Raw genomic sequence first — 24,198 nt, 5'->3', positions numbered from 1 at the left:
GTCAATTCCTTTCTGGTATCTCAAGATTCATAAACTATAAGCCAGTCTTTGGTATTTCAGAATCTGCAAAAGGCTTAAATCAGTAAAAGAAGAGTATTGAGCAATTCCTGGGACATCAAAATGTCACAGAATAACTGTCCTGTTTTTATTAGGTCTAGAAGATATAACGAAGATTCTTTTTTTTTCTACAAAAAGAATGTGAGTTAGTATTTGATTTAAGAAAGCATTTTCCAGGTTGCACAGAACTACAGTTTCCCATAGATCATTTGAGGAAAGCTAGAAAAATCCTTCTGAGCTGCTACTTCATATAATACAGTTTTATGTTGTACTCAATTCAAGGATTGTATTGTACTCAACACAAGGACTTCTTAAAAAGCAATGCCATTAGCTTTCTCTAAGTAAAAATAGAAATTGGGCAGGGTTTCATTAGAAAGAACTAAGTCATTGACAGTCCATCTCTTTCTAAGCTATGAAAGCCAGTTAAAGCTGCTATAGACTCATATAATTGCAACTAGTCAGCCCCCCCCTGCTGCCCCATGGAGCAGGTGTTCCCCATCCAGCTCTAATGGGAAAGTGGACAGGCCAGGTGACACTTGCACCTAGAAATAAGGAGAGGAAAGCAAGACTACTCTTCATGGGCTTTTTTCTACTTTGTCTTGTGTTCCTTGCCTCTCTTGCAGTAGGAAAGGTAATGGGAGGATTGGTTTGCTGACACTGGTGAGAAATGCAGTAAGTGGACTCTAAGTTTCTGTCTGCTTGTTGCCTGGACATCAAAGGAGAAAAGGGTAAGTAGAAGTTTAGTTTTCCATGAGCTAAGGAAGAGAGACAGACAAAAGTTCCTAGAGAAGGGTGCTGGATTGCTTTTTGAGAAAAGCTCTAGGAAGTAGGGTTAGAAAAAAACTAGAGGAATCTTTTAGGTTTGCTCATGTTTGTGGTGTTGTAGTATGTGTGAGCATATTTGGATTTTTATTTCTGAACACAGGAGAGATAGTCTGTGAATGTTCCTGGCTTTATATAAATTGAGAAGGAATCTGTGACTCCTTTAGGAGAAGTTGGAGAGAAATGTAATAAAGTGTACAGCTATGTGAGAAAAGAAGCTGTAGCTTATTGATGATAAAGGAGGTGTAATCTACTGGCTTGTGATGAGGAGTTTTCCATGGAAATAAAAGAAGGAGAAAGAAAACTTAATAAAAAGCCTTCTGGGTAAACTTTTTATGATTTTCCACTTGGGATGAGCTCACTCTGTAATGCTCTTCTACAGACATACACAAGCTGCCTTTAAAAGACACTATGCAAAGGCTAAAGAAGTGCTTTCAGGTGTTGTAAGGTTTGTAAAGTGGCTATTGATGAAGAGTCATTCAACTGCATATCTGATACCTTTGTCAGGTGATTGTGCTTACAGGTTATCACTCTGCTGAAAAAAGAATCCATGCAAATGTGTGAAACTCTGAGCAATATTTCTGTTTTGTGTGGTAATTATTTTTTTATGTACAGCAGCTAGAGCACTAACAGTGTAGTCAAGTTTGAACAGGCTTTTCTGTGGAGATGCTTTTTGCTAATGTGCAAAATACTTTAATGATTGAAAATACTTTGAATTGTGACGTATTGAAACACCTCCTCCTTCTCGACGTGCACACCTCATGCATCCTGGTTTGCTGCTAGCATAGTCAGTTGAACTTGGATGTCTCTATCCTTCTTACAGCAGGGGTTTGTGTGTGAGTGAATTTGGCTCTCCAAGATGCTTACACTGCCTTTGCGTGTGGCAGGAGAGAGAGCAGATCCTTTGTCAGAGGAAGGTGAGGGGTAAACAGGGGCTTGCTTGGTTTTTAATTTAGTAACCGCTAACTAGTTAGTAATCACTCAGTTGTGCTGATGGGCTGATTATCCCTACCTGATTGCAGAAATAAAAATGCTATGTCCTTCTTCTCACTGTTCTCTCAATTCAGCATGTTTTACTTGGTGTTGAAGTCTAGCTGTCCCCTAAGACAGCCAGGATATATGCCTTTGCAGTCTGAGTACTGTTCTTGTCCTGCTTGGTCAGCCATACGGACAAGTGAAGCTTATGTCTGGGGTCTGGGTGAGTGAGCAGGGGTAGTGGTTTAAATTTTGCAGCAGCTTCTTGAAGACTGGCCTCTGCTTTTGTGGAAGGCTTACCCATGAGGTAACTGTGAGCTTCTGTGAAGGAGTTGCTCAAAATCTGTGCAGTGAAAACTCTTTAAACCTTCCCTTGATGGAAGGAGAATTGGTCACTTAACAACATCTGAAAGTTGTCTATATGAGTATAATGGAAACACTAAAGTGCATAGTGGTGGTTACGAATTTTGGGAGTTGAAAGCAAAACTTCCAGCTCTAGTAAACTGACTTGTAGTTGCTTATGTTGTCTATGAATTCCCAGCCCTCTCCCATGCCTTTTTTATAGATGCAAAAGAGCTCTGTGTGGCCTACAGGTGTTGGAGCAGAAGAATACTGGGCTCTCTTTCAGGTGTCAGACATGTGCCCTTGCTGTAAAGGGGGTTTTGATACTGTGATTTGTCTTGAGATTAGCCAGGTGCTGGTGCAAAGAGGTGCTGTCCTCAAATGTTCTGGATGTACTTGAGCTGGAAAAAATAATTTCTCACTGAGAGGGGGAGAGATGCCATCGTTTAGATGTCACCCTGTCCATCAGGGTTAGATTATGCTAAAGCTGCCTCGCATTAAATTGTATTTGGCTAAATTACCCATAAAACTAATATTAGTTTCACCCCTTGTTCATCTAGCCCTGAAGTTCCTAAGCATTGAAATGGTTCTTTGGTATAAGCAGTACAAACACTGTTATTAAAACAAGGGGTGAACCAAAGTCAGTGCATCAGAAAATATGACTATTATTACATTCATTTTCTTATATTAAGGTATCTAATTGTGATGTGTAGTGATATCGATAATAAGGAACTTTACCTGTGAATTTTCAGGGAAACTGTATACTTTTGGGAGGTAATAATGCAAATGTAGTAGTATCACGAGGTCTTCCAATACCAAGTTTTTTTTTAAATTAAACTCTTGCTTGTGTGATTTTTAGACTTCAGAACAAAGTATATGTTAGGTCTATCAGGAGATACCTGCCACAGAGGCTGTGGGTGGTTTTTTTTTTTGGTTTTTTTTTTTTTTTTTTTTTTTTTTTTTTTGGTGGGGGGGGTCTGGGGTGTAGGAAAACATATGTTGCTATCTTATTAAGATTTGGTTATTTTTGCAGCAGGTGAACTGAGAACCCTTAAACTTGTATCTTGCTATAGCTACTCCTGTGACTTAGTGTGCTTCCAAGACATGAAGACTTTAGAAACACTGCCTGGTCTAGATCCCTTCCCAAACAGTGTCTGTGCAAAGGGAAAATGTTAGATGAAACTTTTGTTTGGGGAGGTTGGAGACCTCATGAATGCTTGCTGTATCTTTAACCCTTTTCTGGTTTAGAGGATTCAACTATAATCAGGTAGGACCCCAAGATCTAAATTGGAAACTGCAATAGCCTGAAACATGAAATAGAAATAAGCTTCATATAGTCAGTTAATGTAAGTCTTAAACTGGCAGAAATTTGAGTAAAACTGTCTTCTATAGTTTCAGATCTCATTTTTAAGAACAGTCTTATTTAGTACCTTTAGATGGTAGTTATGAATCTTATCTGCCATGCTGGTTGATCCAGTAGTCACATGAGACTTGAACTAACAGGACATGTCATCTTCTGGGGATGTTGGAGGAAGTCTTCTGGAAGAAAAATCACAATGAGGTATCATTTTGATCTCTCTCATGGGAATGCTCTTATTACCATTGGCTGGTATTCACCAGGAGTACAAAAATCACTGACTTTACTGAAACGAAACAAGTCACTTGAAGTAAGGCTATGTGAAGAAGATATTTGAGATAGAATTCATTAGACTAACCCCTTTGATAGAGTGATTTTTGCAACATTCTAAAACTGCAACTGCTTCTAAATTTCAATGCAAAAATGTACGATATAGAGAAGCCCTGTAAACCACAAGAAATGATGCACTGAGCAGGAATTGTGCTGGTCATACAGTGATAATTTTTTACCAATTTTTAAGTTTTTCTCCAAATGCCTAGACCAATTGTATTTCAAAGAATTCTTGAATCCTTCTAGTGAAGAAAACTGAAATAGATCAGTGATATTGACCTTTGTATAAAACTCAAACTCGATTAGAAGAGGAGCCTTGAGGCTTCTTTCTAGCTGTCAAACTTGACCTTTCAGCATAGTCTGTTTTGTTTTGAACACAGATTTTCACATATCTACATATTCATGTCAAACTGATGCTCCTAGTGTCAGTTACTGAGTCAGGTATTCAAAGCAGAACAGCAAACAATTTTTGGTAGCCAGCAAGCATTCTGCACAAGATACAATCATCTAATACAGAGTAAAATCTCATTTCAGCATGAAGCCTGTTGGGTATCATACAAATTATAAGTAATGGGCATGTTGGGATACGTAGTTTTAAAAATAGCTTCAGGAATAGAATAAGCAATCTTTACTTTTATTCTTGCTGTGCAGACGAACTATGAAAGTTTGTTTTATTTCTGTCTCTGTTAGGCTGCTTAACAGGACCAGATGGCAGCCCATGAATTGTGGTGTAGCTAGAGAGAAAATAGGCCCTCGTCACAAGCAGCTAGTCATGAAAATTTAAGGGCTGTATTAGTCTTGATATAAATGTGCATATAAATCTTGACTAAGTGTTGATGGGTATAATTGTGCTGGCTTCAATACACTACCTTGTTTGCTAAACAGTGAATTAGCTGAGGATGAAGCTGCTCCTTCAAAAATAAGTGATTTTATGTGAGCTGGACTAAAGTAGGTGTGCTCACACTTCCAGCAATTAAAACTTTGACTTTGTACATTTCATGTACATTACAAGTTCAGTGGTGGAAATTTCCTGATTTTTTTAGTTTGGCATTTATTCTTAGAATTCTAGCTGGTGAAACAGAGTTTCTGTTTGCCTAAGTGTATTTTTGTTGCAACTGTGAGCACTGAGATTTAACTTAAGAGTGAAATGAATATGTTACATACAGTGGACTCAAGCAGCAACAATGTGTAGTTACTATTAGATTATTATTTAAATATTTTTATGGTAAAGCGGTGAAAGAAATTTGCAAGGATGTAACGTACATTTCATGTGGTCCTCAACCTTGTGTGTTCTTTCGTTCTTCTGTGTGAACTCTGTACTTTATTTCTTCAAATTTCATGAATGTATTTAAATGTAAACGCTTTTGCCCTTGCTGTGGCTCAGTATGCCATGTCCTGTGCGGCAAATCCAGAGTTCGTAATAAAAAGGTCTGCTGTCTGTCATTGGTAAGAGAAAATGGAATTGCGAGTTCTTTATACAGGTCTGTTGGTGAGTACTCTTTCCTGACAGTTCTACCTGGTTTGGCTTCCAGATTATTTAAACATTCTTCCTGTGTTCCAAAGGGGTAGTCCATGGAACTCCTCTGATAATTGGAACTACCAAAGTCTAAGCCTCAAGTTGTCAGCCTAGTGTCTGAGGAAGGGAAGTGAGCAGAGAATTAGGTTTTTACCTTTCTGCCAACTTCCCTGAAGCTGAAGGGATCTGAATTTTCTGAGACAGGTGGTCTTCGTCAACTTGAAATTGACTTGGGTTCTAAAGCTTACTTTTTCTAAGGCCTTGTAATGTGTATTGAGAGTAAAATTTTAAGTGTATTGGCTTAATTTTATTCCCTTTTGGGAGATGTGCTGATTTTAGTTAAGGATGCATTAAGAATGAAATAACCAGCTTCATGTTACACATGATCGTTCACTAACTCTCCCACTAGGGAGGGTGAAATCTGAGTCTTAAAGGCTTGCATTAAATGCTGCCTCAGTGGCTGACACTGCTGCCTGAAAGGTGTGCGGGTGGGTTATTTTCTTTAATGTTCTAAAGCCACTAGAAAATTAAAAAGGATATCCCTGTCTGTAGGGAAATCTATGGGATTAGATGAGACTGCTTTTGAGCTGAAGGGTTACTGTATTTGATTTGCTTTTAAGATTAAGACCAAAGACAGATGAGTACCAAAACATGTATGGTTTGTCAGTTGTGAACTGGCATCTCTGTGGAAATGAATTGGAAAGAACAACAGACTTGACAGAACAGTTCTCATATGCACAGTACTGCCAGGGCCACTAAATAAATGTGAGATCTCTGTAGGTAGGATTTAAGAGGTTTTAGAGCCTTATAACTTCATTTTGTTAATCCAAAGTGGAGATGAAGTAGTAGTCCTCCCTGACCTTGCATGGATTACGTTATAAGTGCCTGGATTTATGTTGCTGGCTGGCACTGTGATAGGGTTCCACTTTTCCTCTGCTTGGTGGTGGGAGGCCAGTAACACCCCAGTTTTGTCACAAGCCAAACTAACTGGGTTTGGAAGCCATCCTGAGCTTTGTTTCTGATAGCTAGTTCAAAGCTACCTGCCATACTGACTGCAGATTATTAATTTGGGTTATGCTTGTATCGTTTTGTCTGCATCTGTCTGGAAAATTTTGTGTCTTGCACATGGCTTGTGTGCAGATCACATGTGAGGTTAATATAGTGACCTACTGAGCTGATGAGGGGAAAGGAAATAAAAAGAAATGAGAAACTAGTGCTCTACATACTTTGGAAAGTAGCACATTTGGACAGCAACACTCTATATTTAACAGGATATCAATCAAGAGGTCACTCATGTGGAATTGTTTGTGGATAAAACTGCCCATGAAAAAGGTGTAAGGAAGAGAGATATAGATGCAGTCATATAAAAAGTGTCGTAGCTGTGGAAATAAATGCAGATTCTGTGAAAAAGAATATGCTTGAGGTCAAAATGGTCATGTGCTTATTTAACTGATGATATGAAAATCAATCCAGTTTATTGGACAAGAAAGCATGTAAAATGGGAATTTTAACTCTGAAGATCAGTAAGAATAAATGGTTTTAAGCTCTATTGCATAATTCACGATTTCACTGACTTATTTTTGTTCAAGAGTTAGGAATACAGAAGGATTATTGCATATACCCCTACACTTGTTTTCTAAGAAAAAACACATTCTGTATAACGACAATATAGTGGAAATTTTAAAAGCAGCTGTAGAAAAGATGTTAATCCTTTTTTGTTGCAAGTAAACACTTATATGAACTGAAACACTTTATAAAAAAAGTACTGATTAACATTCCAGTTCCTCTTAATGAAAAGCAATCACTTATCACTTCTAGTACATTATAAATAAACTGGTGAAAAGTACTTATACTCTTATTTACTGTGAAATGTGTATTTTTTGACTTGTATTTTTTCATCTGGGGGCTGTTGGATCACTATAGTCCAGCATTTGTCAGAGTTTTATTTTTTAAAATCAGCAAAGCACAATATTTGGGTGAAAATATGGGTATCTTAAGAGCAAATCATTATAAAAGAAAGTAATCTGTGAACTAGTTAATATTGTGACTAAATTTTTAGTAAACATATAATCATGAGAAGAACCAGTTGGCAGGCTATTTCTTGTCTCTTTCAATGTACATATAAAGTTAAACTTCCATATTAGTATTCTGTTTTGCAATAAAAAACCCCAACTTTGTACACATTAGGCAAGAGGTGTGGGGAAAAGAAAATGAAGTCTCTTCTATTTCTACTTTTTTTTTTTTTTTTTTTTTTTTTTTTTTTTTTTTTTTGTTATAGTACCATTTGAATATCATGCAAATTTAATCTTTAGGCTGTATGAGGCAGCACTTGCATTCTACATTTGAAATGGCTTCCAAGTGACTCAGCCTCTTCCTGATATTTTCTGCTGTTTTTGTAAGGAGAGAGGAATTAACATTTAAAAATAGGAAATGAAGCCATTTCTGGATGAACTACTAGGTATTGAATCAAACTCTAGGAAAGGCATATAAAGAAATAAGAGATTTTGGATTTTTTTTTTTTTTTTTTTTTTTTTTTTAGTAACATAAATTCTTTTCCTTATAGACCTGTGAAGAGCTATATTTATGCTATACATATTCATGCTCATTTTCTCTTAAGCCAGATCAAGGAATGCATCATTTTCTTACAGGACTTGTCAACTTTAACCTAAAAGATATTCTTCACTGATGATATTTATGGATTTGAGCATTTTCAAAACTGAATTGAAAGGAGAGCAGACTAAAGTTTTAATATGACAAAGGGAGAACTGTAGTATTGCTGAATAAGGAATGCATTACTAGAGATCATGAGAGTGGTCCTTCATTTATTTGCACCTGGTAGGCTTTAAATTAGCAGTTAAAGCGGGTATTTGCTGCAGTTTCTTGGTAAACTTGCAGCCTGTCTTCACAGGTGGTAGTGATTACGTGTGTTCATGTAAAGTGATTTATGCAGCATGTAAGTAAATCTAAAGGAACTATTATGACAATTATGGCATTTTTTCTAGTCAAAACTGAATGACTTCTTCCCCACAACTAATGCCAAGTCCCTCTTTACAGCTAGCAACTAACTCTCTTTGCTGTAGATTGCCTGCTTTGGTGAATTTATTTTGTTGTGTCTGCACTATTCCTGACGTGGTTGTGTCCTGGATCATGTTGAAGACTAATAAAATTAAGTAGCAATGACTAGCTGCTTTAGAATGAGCAATTAGTTCTCTTTGCCTGCTGTACCCATGACGATGTGCAATATTTTCCCAAGAACTTATTTAGGACTTGGTTGTGGTGAGTTCATGACCTAATTTTAGATATGGTCGGGTCTTGTAACATTATATCCTTAGTCTAACTGCAGCGGCTATTTGTGTAAATGACGGTTTTCTGAAGAAGCTTCTTTCTTGCTGGATTTACCATATGTAAACTATATTCTTGGGAGGTTGTGGTCTTTATGAGAGCTAGAAGACCACACCAAGTGTGTGTCTGTAAAGAAAAGCAACACAGTTCTCAAACCTTCCCCTAGGCTGCCCAACAGCATTTGGGTCAAGTAAATTAAATAGTGAAAATAAAAGAGCCAGTTAATTCAATGACAGCAGACACAGAGGTTTTGGGGATTTTTTTTGTTTATTTTTTTTATTTTTTTTTAATTTTTTTAAATGGTTGGACTATTCAGCAGCACAATGGAAGTGTGCTGTGACAGCCCTGGAGCAAATGACAGTGGAAGTAGGATCCAGTAAGAGAAGCATAATGTGTTGGTTTTGACTGGGGTGAGATTAATTTTCTTCCCGGTGACAAGTATGCTTCTTTGTTTTGGATTTGTGCTGGAAACAGTGTTGTGATAACACAGGGATGAGGGGTGCTTTTGTCCTAGCTGAACAGTGCAAAGCCTTTTCTGCCTCTCACCCACCCCGCCGGCAAGGAGGCCGGGGGTGCATGAGGTGCTGGGATGGAACACTGCTGAGCCCGGCTTACTGCACGGATGTTCAATGAAGCATGGTCCAGATGGCAATATGCTCAGCCAGAAAGTGGGGAGAGGAGAAGGGGATGTTTGGAGTGATGGTGTATGTCTTTCCAAGTCACTGCTATGTGTGAGGGAGCCCTGCCTTTGTGGAGATGGCTGAACATCTGTCTGCCCTTGGGAAGGAGTGAATCAACTTAAGTTGATTTGCTTTTACATTACCTGTTAAATTGTCTTTATCTAAACTCAGGATTTTTTTTTTTTCCTCAATTTAACCCTTCCAGTTTTCTTCTCCATCCCATTGTGTGGGGCTTGTTTGTCAGCTGGGGTTAAACCATGACACCTAGTCAGTGAAATGGTCAAATGTTGATCATTTTATGTTCTATTTGGGATCTCAGAATGGGTTTTTATTTTATTTAAGTGTAATTAATGTGTGTCTGCAAGCAAACTGAGTTTGCGGAAAATGTAAATAGCAAAGTTCCCATTTGAATGCAGGTTTCATGCCTTCTTGTGATTAATTACAAGTTGTGATGTGATAGCAATTTCCCATTAGAATCGGGTAACAAGAACCTTGCTTTTCAGAAATATGTGAGCAACAGTTAAACGTTTATAGCCTAATGGTATTGTGGCTGGGATACCTCCAAAAGTACTTGCAAATACTACTTGACATGGAGGCAGAACAAAGGAGGAACCTTAGCTGTGTGGAAGTCAAATAAGGGTCAAATGGATGAAAGGATTTTTAGAAGAAATAAAAATAGAATGATCTAAAAGCAGCAGGTTTGCCTCTTCCTATTAGTATTTTTAACGTGGAAAATGCATCACTGGTCTGCTTGAGTAAGAGTGTGAAATGCTTTTAGGCTCAACTTTATATAGTGATGGAGTGTAACTGTAAGATGTGATTTAAAGAGGAGGAAACTTGCTTGGTGCAGTTGTCTTTCAGACGTACATGTTAAAATCATTGTAAATGTATGAATAAAGAAGGATGGTGGTGTGTCATAGGCTGCCCTTTCTCCTGACTTGCTGTCTTGTATCTGTGCTTTCACTTTTCTAATTTTTGTTTAGGAAAAAAAAAAGAAAAGAAAAGAACAACAGAAAATAAAAATCCACAAAAGCTTTTTTACCCAAAGTGCTTTTTATCTTCCCTGGAATGTCTGGAACTGGAGACAGAAATGAAAAGCATGTGCTATAGCAGAGAAGTCTTAGAGGGTGTCCTTTGATCTTGAGAGTTGCCCTTTTCTAAAGGTGTAAAAAATCCCTGGAGGTTATTTCACCATGCATTACAGTAAAACAGTGAAATAGGTGAGAGGCTACCTGTGAAACAGCAACTGCTGGTCTGCTGCCTCTCCTGCTTGGTGTGCAGGTGCTCAGGTGAAGAGTGCCTAGGGGATGGTACCTGCAGTTCCTGCTGTCTCCTCCTTCTACCTGTCTCCCTCTCCTGTAGTGTCAATAAAATTAGAGCTCCTCCAGAGGGGTTGGGGTTATTGCTATGAAATGGAGAGCAAAGGCAGGAAATCCTTTTGACCATGCTGAACTGGGGGAGGGTGGGCCCAAGATTTATTCTTTGGATCTGTAGCTCTCGTGTTGCTCCTGAACTTTTTTTTATTTTGTATGTTTATAAGCTTTTTTCATCTGTACTGAATGAATTTTGAAGGGCTCTTTAAGCTTTAATAGTGTCATTTCTTGACTAGCTATGTTTAAATAGGATAAAAATGTTGAAACCAAGTGGGCAAAATATTCATGTACTTAGGAGTTCCAGAATAAAATCATAAAAATGGTTTAAAGCCCTTACGACTGTCTTATCATGAAGGTAAAAGCATTATATGGAAATGGTAAAGATGTACCATCAGCTTAATTGAAATATGAATGAAGGCATCAATGGAGTGCTCTAAAGTATTTTAAATCTGTAATTGCAATAGACTTGCTGTGAGTTGATGAGAGAGCTGTTGTGATGCCGATATCAGAAGACATATAGCGGGCTTCTGAAGCATATGTGAAAGACCAGTTTTCACTTACCAGAGGCATGTTTATCTGAAAATCTAGTTGATATCTGAGCTGTGAAAGTGTGACAGGATTAAAAAACTAGACTGTGTGTTAAATAAAACCCCACCAAAAATGTTTTTTTGCTCTTTCACTTGGTTTTATCTGGGTGGGTATCACACAGGATCACACTGTAAGACAATTTCGTTGTGTATTGTAACCATAATATACTTAATAATATATTTAATGTGTGTATGTGTGTGTTGGTATTTTTGCAACCAAAAAATTTCTATTTTGTGCCTATTTCTGATCTCCTCTTGGGTCTTTTTCCAATAGTGTAATTATTGCTTTTAAAGATTAATATTCCTACTTAATACTGTTTTTCAAGGCAGTCAGGCTTTGAGGACTACATTTTTCTGCACAGGTAAGTATTTCAAAGGGGTTGATACAAATATGCAAACTTAATAAAATCTGTTAATTTAGAAACTTAACTGGCAATTTATTACTGTCTTGATAATGGCAAAGCGAAGTGCATGTTCTTTCACAAATCCTTTCCTAGCCAGGGAAGGAACTAAGTTGCAAAGGTTTATCAGAGGAGGTACTTTATTTATGGCTGTTGGATGAACTTTAATGTTTTCCCTTCATGAGATATCCATGTAGTTCTGAAACACCTGCTATGGATACTCTAATTCTTATTATTTTTGAATTAGAAAGTTGTCTTGGAAGATATATGGAGCAGTTTATATTAAAAAAGTGAGATTTAACTGAGAAATAACTTAATCCACAATTTCAAGTTCAGTTAAACCAGCAGCCTGTTTGATTTGTAGAGAGACCATATCTCTTTTTTGAAGAGAACATATTCCTTGTTCTCTTTAGAGTTTTATCCTTAATGTCCATTGGGGAAAAAGAACCTAATAAATACAGGTTAGATAAGTGACCCTTTCATTTTTTAAATTGCTTTCTTAAGGAATTATATCTAATTTGTGACTCCCATCAAAGAGTATGCTAGTGAAAGCAGTTTTTTGAAAGCAAATAGAGGGAGGTGCTAGCAGTGATTGTATTGCAAAGCAAGGAGACATCTCTGCAAAGCCGACTGTCTAATGAGGGAGAGAGAGTGTTGGCTGCATGGGAAGAGGTGACATTTGGTTTCATGAAAGCACTCTAGGGTTCCTGATGACATTTGTTACTTCCTCAATAATTTAAAATCAGGTGGTGAGTAATGGTGCTGTATTTATCTACCCTTTTTAGATTGTTAAGCAACAAATTGCCTGAAGTTGAGGGAAATCCTTCATGTTCACCAAAAGCTGTGCAAGGCCAGTTCAAATGTAAGCATAAATAGGTTTTCAATGTGAGTATCTCGACTGATAGGCTAAGCTTCAAAATCCTTTCAATGTGAAATGATGAAAAAACCTTACATATACTTGCTATTTCCTTAAGTCCTTGTCTGTGGCCTTTGCCTTTCATGCTGTTAGTGGATTTTTATTTGGAGACAGGGTTATTGGATCTATAAACTTCTCAATGCTCCAGGGCTGGTTTCTCTGATAGTCTTGCAATTCTTAGCAAAAAAGAGACTTGGTCAAAGAGAGAAAGCGTAACAGTTGAGGTGCAATTAATTTTGAATGCTGGAACTCATTCCAGCCTTGTGTAAATCTGCATTATTTGAATACTGACATGCCAGTTCATCTTTCCACGATTGCAGGCTGCAACTGGAAGGTTCTAGTTTAATCTAGTTTTAAGACACTTAGGTGTCTTAAACTGATGATAACTAGAAGGCTTTAAACTGATGATAACTAGAAGGCCTAAAGGAAAAAGCCCAACTTAAGGATATCACTCTGGTCTCTCTGAGCTTGTTACAGACCTGTACAATTTTGGCTTCACATCAGCAGGCTCTCTTAGAAGAGGAAGTAGGTACACAAGTGATACTTATTCCCCAGGTCTTTTACATTCATGTCATTCTTCTATTCACTATATTCTTCTATACATTATTAGCAAGGGCTTCCTGAAAATTTTCTTTGCCTCTGGCAGCAGAGGTGACAGCCTTAAGGACACTTGTAGAACAACTGTATTGTTTTCCTGCCTATTTCTTCTAGAGCACTGACATTCTCCATGTTCCTCTTGGCATGTAAGGTTTTTCTCTGTGTTGGAGCTACTCTGTATCAGTAAAAGCTGATTTCTGAAAGAAAGGGATGAGTGGATTTATTTTCTGTAATTAACACAGAATTGTTGACTTCTGCTTTATTTATGACTGACTTTATGAATGATGGTATCAACAAAAAGATTGAATGAATCCTGTTTTTAATAGGAGCTAGTTTTACATGTCGGCCAAATAAAGGTTAAATTAGAGATTAGAAAACATTAAATTATTTGAGATGTGATGGTTTTCTTTATTTTCAATTATTGGGATTCAGGATTTCTTCATATGGAGGAGCTGAGTGCATGTTTATTTCATTATCTTTCTCTTGGTTTAAAATATTTGCTACAGGATATGCTGATTGTGGAGACTAGGGTGATCAAAGCTGAGGTTTGAAAAGAATTCATAACATTTATTTCAAAGAGAATAAATAAAATGGAAATCCTTTTTCAAATATTTTGCCAGTCAAAGTGGCATTTGAAAGTTAGCTGCCCATATAAAAGTGCCAGACAGGCTTTTCCAGGCAACATTACACACTTAACTAATTTTCCCTTAAGAAATCTATGTGCTTTCCCTCAAGAGTCCAGTGCACTTGAGGCTGCTGTGATTCACACTATAAATAACATAGGGAGCAGTGTCTTGGGGCTGGATGATTATTGCTAGGAGAAAACGACTGGAATAGTAAAAGATAATGGCTTGTATGCTCTTGAGAAGCTTGGAAACTAATGGGGGGGGGGTGGAATCTTGTACTGAAAGTGTGTACCCCATCAGAAATTAAAAACAAGAGTGTACCTTATTGGAATTTTTCATGGATAAGGTCCATAATAAAGGTTCTGCAGCAAATCCTTTACTGTGCATTTGTGGGATTGTGGAAGACTTGTTAGAAAGGACCTGGGTAGGTCATCTAGTTTGAGCTCATGCTCAGGATAGGATTGTGGTCAATGTTAAGTCAGCTCAGTTGTGTGGTCTAGCCAAATCTTGAGAGCCTTCAGGACTGCAAATTCCATGACAATCTTAATGAATCTGTTCCAGTGCTACATTTGTGTCCAGAGGCTCTGTCAAATATTCAGACTGAATGTTCAGAAGCTGATGACTGATCCAAGTGATTTACGGGAGTGGCATCCAGTGAACTGTTTGCTCATAAAATATGTCAATAGAATCACGGAATGATTTGGGTTGGAAGGGGCAAAATATCGTCTAATTCTAACACCCTTGCCATAGGCAAGGACACCTTCCACTAGTCAGGGTTGCCCAGGGCCTCATCCAGCTTGGCCTTGAACACTTCTAAGGATGGGAAATCCTCAACTTCTCTGGGCAATCAAAAAGATTTTTGGTTTATTTTTTCTTACTGGGGCTTGTAAAGATGTATACTTGTATACTAGAACTGAAACATGATTCTAAGTACTTGTTTCAGAAGCTAACACCAAGTGTGAATGTAGAGTTACAAAAAAAAATATTTTCTATTTAGCAAATACTATGATTTTTAGAAAGTATATATTAAATTTGCTATTTGAAGGTACAGTAGGGAAAAGGTGAGCTTTTCCTGTCACATGAGCTCCTATCATGCAAATATTGCTAAATTTCTTAATTTTGGGGTCTTTTTTTTTTGATCTCAATTTAACGGTTTTGAGTCAATTTGCGGAAGGTAGTTAGGGTAGATTTCACAGAAAGAAGCTTGATCAAAAGAGCTTGTGTAATATAGTATGACTTTGAGTCATGATGATAAACATGCTGTTTGTGGACAGTATCATAATTATTATAGATTTGATTTTACTTTTAGAATACCAAATATGTTTTAATGTATTTCTTTTTCTGTTACTGCATATGGAATGCTATATATGGTATCTTAAAGCTCCTGGAGTATGGCCACTTTTCTGCTTTTGAATGGTTCATCTCCAAAGGCCTTAGAGTATTTCTACTATTTTACAACCAGGAAAAATCATTAGTTGTTAACCTAGACCTTCATGTTTGCTACATCATGCATAATTATTAAAAAAAAAAAAAAGATAAATACTGTGACTTTTGGTGAGAACAAAGACTATAGCCATGCTTAGTCCTTGCAGCTTTCTTAAAAAGTAGTGTTTTCCAGTCCAAAGCTGGTGCAAGATCCTTGTATTGGTTTATCAGAAGAAACACAGTGGATGAAGCTGCTGTTCTTTCTACAAATACCTGTAATGTGTTATCTCTTTTCCAGATGCTGACATTTAGGCTACATCTGCATAACATGAGGCACTGTCCCTGTAGAGCTTTGAATGAGGGTGCTTAGATGATCAAACTGTTAGAGATGCATCACAGCACATAATCTTTGGGATAAATAGTCCTGTAGAGAAGCAGAAGGTATTATTCAGGGGAGTGCTGTGCTAATTTTGGTTTCTTGTTCTGCACATATGCCCTAAACTCTTCTTTCTTCTAAATAACATGTAAAATATACTTTTTTTCCTTATCAACTATGCAGCTACATCTTTTTTTCTAAAAATTTCCCTGGTTCTTTTAATGGGAATATGATCCAACAAAAGAATGCATAAGTAGAAATTCAGCTTAGCCCAGGAGATCACCAACTCTATAAGCTGCTTTGCTGTCACTTTTAAATGAGAGGAATTTTTTCTTGCTGTGAATAAGGCCTTCTTGGGTGTTGGGGTGGTGTGGGGTTGAGTTTGCTTTTTTTTATTTTTAAAATTTTATTTATTTATTTTTTTTTTTGTGGATGGGTGGTGTTCGAGCAGAGTACTGTTCTTTTCCTTCTGATAAAGGCAGTGTGAGTGTATGGGCCAAGGATGTACTTTCTATTGATGAATAAATCTTCACTGGCTTTATTTTACACAAACGATACATTATTTGATAGTATGAGATGTAGTAGTCAATCAGTAAATCTTTAATTATACTAACTATAGTAAATGGATCAGTTTTATGTGCAAATAGGGCTGCTGAAGGTAATTTCTTTCTACCATCCCCAGATATATCAATTTAAAATGCTTAAGCATTTTTTTGATTAAAAAATTCCTAGTGAAATTATAAAAAGTATTTATTACTTTCAGGGTGATATGTTATTGTTAGCAGTGTTCTGGAAATGGTTTTGGTAGCCATATGAGAAATGAAATAGACCTTTCTGGTGGGTACATTGAAAAAGTTTTAGTAAGATTTAATTTTTAAAAGCAAATGCATTTCTATAACCAAAGCTCTGCTGTCTTTACTTGAGCTGGATCATATTAACGTAGGTGTCCTATATTTGTGTAAAACTTCTTATTGCAGTTTTAAGACTGAAAATGAACTTCGGATAATCTAGTGTTAGATGAAAGAGACATCTACTCTTTGCATTCTGCTTCTTTATAACTTCATAAATTCACAAGCAATGACATGGTCTTAAAATTATAAACAATTCAATGTTATTTTCAAACTTATATTGACTTTTATTTAATGGCAGTCACAAAATGAATATCAGGTTCAAGGAAAAGAGCTTTCAGCTGGACTGTTGCGTAGGAAAATGTGATCTCTAGAAACAATTTCTGTTAGAATGAAGTAGACTCCACTGTAAAGCCTTTCATGCACCATGTGAGCACAGATGTGATTTATTTGATATTATCAGTAACTAAGAAGTAAAGTTAAGCTTTGTTTTCCTAGTAAAACCTTTTGGATGTGTTCATTGAAGGTTTGTCTTTGTTCTGTGAGTCTTGGACTTTGATACTCAAACACATTTTTAACATTCTGAATGTTCCTGTCTGAAGCCAGGCAGCTGTGGTTGAACCATGTGAGCCTGTGGCAGGTTTTGTCCAACAGGTGGCTGGAGGAATACAACATACTGTGGGTAGCTGTAGAGATTTCTCTTTTCTTTACAGTCCAAATTGACATGTCATGACAGCTTAATATTTGTTAGCCAGCAGATTAGAGCTTCTCAAAATGCAAGCAAACACTGTGGGTGGGTACACAGTAATGTGTTTAGTGTAAGGCCACTTGTACACTGAGCACTTCACTGCAGAGTTCTATATAAATAGCTGCCTCCAAATAATTTTCTTTTCATTTTAAGTCAAAAATTTACAGATCTCTTTGTTAGGTATGTATTGAAGCACAATCTTCAGCAATGGGGGTAGAATTAATTAATTGCTTCATGTGCTTGATTGATAGAAAATTGTGACCTAATGAAGCTGTTACATTGATTTAGAGCATTTGATTCTTGCCAGTCTTTCACTTAAATATCTGTAAAAAACAAATCTGTGTGTGTTTGCAACAATTTCCTCAGTGGAGAGACCTGCTTTTTTTTTCCCCTTAGGATGTAGTTGTAGGCTTGCTTGCATAGATGATAATTAAAAAAAAAATTGAAACTGGACAAAGACTTATTAGATACAGGTTGGTTTAGAGCTTTATCTTGTGGAAGTAAGGAATTGAGGGAACAAAACTTGAGCCTGAATGGAGCCTGAGAGTAGTATTTCTTTTTTATGGTCTAACAATTACTGTGTAATCAAATTTGGAAATGCTCAAAATAACCCCCTAAGGTTTGGTTCTGTATCATCAGCATTATACTTACGTAGTAATTATTTCATAAGAAAAACGTATTCACCTCAAAATGAGAAATGAGTTAATGTATTACTGAAACTTCCTGAAATGGATGCCTGACTCAGTAAATTCATTTTATGTTTGAACATTTAATCCATCTAAAGATTTTCTGATAGTGTTCCAGAAGTTAGCAAGTAATAGAAAATGGATTAATTTATTTGTTCATTTTTTTGGCTTTGAGCTGCTTTGCAATAACTGATTTTCTTAAAAAAGAGAAGAAATGCAACTTTGTGTAACTTTTGCTGATTACCACCATTACTGTGATAACTTTTACGTGTGGCCAAAATAATTCTCTTCTGGAAATGCAGAATCACAAGACTTTAGTTGTGTGGAATAAAAAACATGTCTCTAAGGACTTGCAGTTGCCAGACCTCCCAGAGGGAAAAGAAGTGTGTGTGGTCTGTTGATGGGGTGTGCCTCTGCTCATCCAGGTCTGCAGGAGAGCAGGAACACCATGCTCAGAAAAAGAATCTGAAAACAGATGTGAGGTGAACGGATTAAAATGTTGCATTTGCGCTGAACTCTCACCTTGATGTCACTGTTGTTACCTCGCGCTTTTATTGGTATCGCCTGCACGCTGACCTTCAATCTGCCTTCATCTCAGAGCCAACTGGCTGCCTGAGCAATATTGCACTGCAAACGAAAGTGGGCAAACTGGCTTTTCTCACATTCCATTCCTATGGCAATATGAAAAACTTAAGTTGCAGTTCAGAGAAAAAGATTAGAAGATATGTGGAAGTAAAATTGTGTGGGGTAATTCAGTAATAGCATTTGTTTCCCCCCTACTCTCTCAGATTCATTTGGCTTCCAAAATATTCCCCACTGAACGTCGAGAAAATGTTTCGGTAGCCTTTTAAAAATGTGTTAACTTTTAGGATTCATCATCCAACGCTGGGAAATAGTGAAATATTTTGTTTAAAAGAAAAAAATCCCCACACAATAACAAAACCTGTTAAGTATTCTTGAGTATTAGAGTAAGTGGAAGAAGTCCAGGTGATTTCTTGGAGTTACCTGTTGCCAACAGTAATCATAATTTTGTTTTATTTTTGAATGGTGCCAATTGAGTTTTCAGTCTCAGCATGGGTGGAGTTAACGATAAAATGTTCTCTTCTTTTCGCTTTCAGAGATTAGAAAATACAGATTAAACTGCTTTATGCTGTGCAACCCCTCATGACCCCATAATTGTGTTCCTGTTCTAGCAAAATATACAGACACAGTCTTATGGAAAAAGAGATAAATTTGTTGCTGAGAAAGGCACAGAAAAACCCCAGGGTGCCAAGTTTGAATGCTCCAATGCTAATTAAGACAGTCATGCAGATCTGGAAACAGTTAAAGATAAGATTGTGCCTTTCCATCACTGCCATTAAACAGAGGCTATTTTTGGGCATTATAATCAAGTCATCAAATCTGTGTATCTAGAAGAGGACTGAAATTTGTGCTCTGAAAGTAGAAATCCTTAAGAATTGTGGTTCTTTTGAAGATGTAATTCTCTACTTAATGTCAGGAAGATATTTCTAGTCTTTAGAGAACGTTATTATTCCAAATATTTGTATCATTCTTCTAGTTTAAATTTTGTTTTGAATTTGTGTGTTATCCAAGAGGAGGGGGCAAAGACAATGAAGGGGATGAAGCATCTGTCTTATGAGAAAGGCTGAGTGAGTTGGGCCTGTTCAGCCTCGAGAAGAAACAACTGAGAGGGGAGCTCATAATTGTCTGTATCAGAAGGGAGGATGGCAGGAGGATCTCGCAAGAGCTGGGATCTTGTGGTTCCAAGCAATAGGACAATAGGCAAAGGGCAGAAACAGATGCAAAGGAAGTTCCACCTGAATATGAGGAGGAACTTCTTTACTGTGGGAGTGACCAAGCACTGGAACAGATTGCCCAGAGAGGGTGTGGAGTCTCCTTCACTGGAGATATTCAAGAACCGTCTGGACACAATCCTGTGCTGTGTACTCTTGGATAACCCTGTTTGAGCAGGGGGATTGGATCAGATGGCCCACTGTGATCCCTTCCAACCTGACCCATTCTTTGAACAGAAAAGGGAAAACAAAAGAAGAATCAGAACTCCTATCTTAAATAAGTGTGGGGTTTTTTTGTTATTTTTTTTTCCACTTTAGTCTAACTCTCTGGAGAACATCTCTTAGAGGTGTATCTTATAGAAGGATCTCCTAAGAACTAAAAAGGAATGATTTTTAGAGCCTACTAAGTGGTTAGAATATTAAGGACCTCTATAGCACAGATGGCTTGATTCAATTGTATAAGGGAGCAAAGTGAGCATTCTTAAAATATTTGCTTCTTTTAACATGACTTAGCAATGACATCTGTTCAAAGGCTCTTTTGAAAAAGGCAGGTCAATGAATCACTGTGAAATTCCAAATTAAACTTTGCTATTTTGGTTTGTTATGATTGGCTCATGCTGCTTTTCTGGGCATACATGGGCTATTCTCTTCAGTGTGAGAAGTGATTAGTATTCTGAACTACAACAACAGAATCTCATTAAAATCATTAGATATCTTTGAGTCTACTGGCAGTGCTTTAACTTCTGTCTTGCCAGTTGTGACTCAATTTTTTTTATACTGTAGAAAGTTTTGTGCTGGGGTTTTTTTTCTTTGTTCAACTCAAGAGAACTGAAGTATTATATGATTGCAGGACAAAGACTGAGACTGAGGCAGTGACATTTTCAGCATCTGTATTTCCCTGGGCTGTTGTCTGATGTGTAGTGGCTGGTTGGGATGCACAGAGTACCAGCTGTTGAATTGCTGGAGCGAAGGTGCTTACCCACTGCTCCCAACTGTGTGCTTGAGAGCCTGTTTCTGATACCACTTCTTCCAGGGATCATACTTATGTAGCCTTGTCCAACTACTGAGAAAATTTTGATGTAATTAATTTTTTTGCAGCCAAAATTATTTGTTGTATAAACCATCTCACCATTTGCATAAAAGCTTCACCATTAGGTATCAGGAAATGACTGTGTAGGTGTTATGTAGTTTGGATCTTATATTTTTAGAGAGGATCACTGCTGCAAAGTACTGAGGAATTGTCAGCATCCATCTTGTGGAAAGCCAGCATGAGTAAAAATAATCACCACCTGCAAGGTCTTTTTAACTTGCTATTTAAAAGCCATAGGTTACTTATTTCAACATCAACAAGAATATAATGGAAGACTAAATGAAAGCTGACTTGTAAAGAAAGCAAGCCCGATGGTCTGATTTTAGAGTGTGATAATGTCTCACATGTGCTGTTTGAAGGATTATGAAAAAGGTGCTCTACATTTTCAGGAAAGTCTAACTCAAAAATTAGAATTTGAGGTGTTCTTTACTTAGATTGCAGTTGTTTAATTTCTTCATGGACCACAATGGTCCTTCAACTTATCTGTCACTGGCAACATCATAGAATAATTTAGTTTGAAAAGGAGCTGTGGAGGTTGCTTTAACCCCTGTTTAAATAGCAGGAGGTTGGAGATGCTCAAAAATTACCTGGACAATCTGGGGTTTGTCCGGTGAATTTTGATTGCTTCCAGAAATAGTTTCCACAATCTCTCAGGGCAACCTATCCCGATACTGGACTGCTGCCACGGTGAAATTCCTGTACCTAGACAGAACATCCCTTTTTGTAACTTTCTTGCTTCTGTGTACTTTGCAGAGGAGTCCGGGTCCATCTTCTCTGTATGTTCCCATTAGGTGTCTGCTATCTAATTTCATTAAAAAAAAATGAACAAATAAACCTGCATAAGGCGGCTTACAGAAAAAAACCCTAAAAATCTACACAGCACAAGATGTACCTAAGATGCACAGCATCTTAGCTTTTGGAATGGCCCTAACTGCGCATGAGAACTCATTTGCAGCTAAAGACATGTGTTGGTTCTATGGCGACATTCACTCGTGTAGGGCAAAAATGCCCAAGAAATTAAAATGTCTGACAAGCACTTACTTAACCTGAATAAAATTAACAAATGTTAATGCTTACAGAAGACAGAGCTGTCTATAAGTCTTATTGAATGGAAGAATGTGCAAGTATTTTTTTCCTTTTTGGTAAAAACCCCAGAATACTTAATTTCAGAATGTACTGCTGGTGAAAACCAGTTATCTTCTATATGCTGTAGAACTGGGATGTTGTATTGGGAGTGGGGCTCAAAACAGGGATTCTATAATCTCTAAACACTTTGAAAATTGACTGTAATGTTCAAAACAGGAAACTATCCTTTCAGCTTTCTTTGAAAGTAAAAGGTTTTGTTTCTTTTCAGACTCTGTAAGAGATGTAAAGAAGGAAATCTAGGCTGTTTGAACTATTATGAAGCCATAAGTGTAACAAACACATACTGTATTTCACTGTTTCAGTTTGCACTTTGAATCGTCTCATTTCACAGAACAGATACCATAAAATTTGGCTTGATATACAGTATCTTAGAGCCCTTGGGACTTCTATGACTTCAGCTACTGTAATCTTCTTTCTGTTTCTTATTCTTTACTTGAGTTCTTGATTCCTGTTATGAATAAATCATCTTGCTCCTATATTTATTACAGCTTGTATAGTCTGAGGGAGTCATGCTCAGCAATGTACATTATCCCTCTTAATTTTCTTAAGTCAAACTTGCTTTGAGAATTACTTTGCTTACAAGTAGATGCTTTTTCTTTAATATTTTTCTGATTTAGTTACTTACTAAAATGTAGTCATTGTTTCATAACCAATATAGAGAACAAGATAGCTTGTTTTGTTTTATAAAGAATTTTGACTTTTATGACAGATTCCTCTGGCTGTTCTCCTAGTTGAAACTTTTTTCACAGTTGCTCTGTAAACCGTAAGCAAAATGTTGCTGAGTGTTGAGACATGGTTTCTGCCATAACAAATTGCACCTTTAAATTATATCATATTTAAAATACAAATAAACACACAAACCTGTTCTAGGTAGAACCTGTTGAACATGTCTGCTGTTAGTATCAGCACTGCAACAGTAAAATATTAACATCTTGGCTTAATATTACCTGGACCTTGCTATGTCTTAGCACATGCCTGGATTCTTGTCCCCGTGTGCTTGAGACCTTGTAATGATATTGGCCAGAAACATGAAAGATTTAATATGAGGTTTCTATAAAAGTTCTTTTGTGTTCCTAGAAAAAGTGTCTTTCGTGTCTGAAAATGTACCAAGTATGCAGCTTTTAGATAGAGCATAAAGATAATGTGAGGGATGGGGAGGGGTTACTGCAGAGGAAAGAAAGATAGTTCCTTCTGAACCTGAAACTTTCCAATAGATATGTCACAGATTTGAAAAGCAGAAAGGAAGAATAACTTACAGGAGCGGAACAGCAAAACATAAAATATTAATTACTTGAAGCTTCATAGCTATGACCATGAATAAATGGTAATTAATAAGGTTGCTGGGAAGCATCTGATGTGAAGGTCAGGCTGGCTTATGCTGTAATCAATGTATAAGTAATTATATTGCTCTTTCTAATTTCTCTAGAAAGAACTGAGCTGTGAAAATAAAGGCTTGTAAAAATTTGTTGGAATATGCTATGTTGTTGAAAGTAAAAAGTGCCATGAAAGAGTTAGAGACCAGACACAGGATACAGAACAGGAACAAGAGATGGATAAAGACACAGATGCATCCACAGAACTCCTGCAACATGAAGTGCTAGCTGGGGGATAGCTGTGAAATTGTAGCTGACAACAGAAGCTCCGTGGTAGGAAAAGCTGTATCATTAGTGCTCTGCAAACCTTTTCAAAGTAAGGCACAAAGAGGAAAGCTGAATTAATAATGCTGAGGCCGGGTGCTCTTAAAGAAATGGTAAATGGCTGATATAGAGCTTTATGAAGTCCTGGTTACAACTTTACATGTAACAAAGCTAAAGAGAAGTTGCTTTTTCCTTTTGAATTTCAGCCCAATACATTGCTGTAGCAGATCAAAGCTGTTTGAGTTTACACTGTAGGGATAATCCTTCTTTTACAAGTGATCTGCTGTGACATCAGGCAGCATTTGTTTGTGTGATGTGAGCTGTGGCAGTAGTTGTCTGACAACTTCTTGTGTTTTTTTGTATTTTCTCATGTTCCAGTGGTTCCAGGATGTGACTGTAGGCATGTGATGTGGATTTTGCTGTCTCTGTTGCCAGGAGCGATGTTATACAATGCCTTTCTGCAAACATGTAGTCTGTAACATCAGCAGTGTTGCCATGGCATGTCAGTGCTCTCCTCCTGTGTCCATT

General features: G+C 37.1%; 1 long non-coding RNA gene across 2 annotated transcripts in view; it reads left to right on the top strand.

The window, feature by feature from the left end:
* The first annotated feature begins 645 nt into the window (after positions 1 to 645).
* Positions 646 to 24,198, top strand: part of LOC136290571 (uncharacterized) — a 59,779-nt gene continuing 36,226 nt past the window's right edge. For both annotated transcript variants that reach the window (XR_010721220.1, XR_010721222.1), the window contains exon 1: positions 646 to 785. This is a non-coding gene — a long non-coding RNA (uncharacterized lncRNA). The remainder of the gene's footprint in view (positions 786 to 24,198) is intronic.

Source organism: Chamaea fasciata, unplaced genomic scaffold (genome assembly GCF_029207755.1).
Source record: "Chamaea fasciata isolate MVZ Bird 193981 ecotype frontalis unplaced genomic scaffold, bChaFas1.0.hap1 SCAF_6, whole genome shotgun sequence".
In the NCBI taxonomy this organism is placed as follows: domain Eukaryota; kingdom Metazoa; phylum Chordata; class Aves; order Passeriformes; family Sylviidae; genus Chamaea; species Chamaea fasciata.
This window is presented reverse-complemented; position numbering and strand designations above follow the sequence as displayed.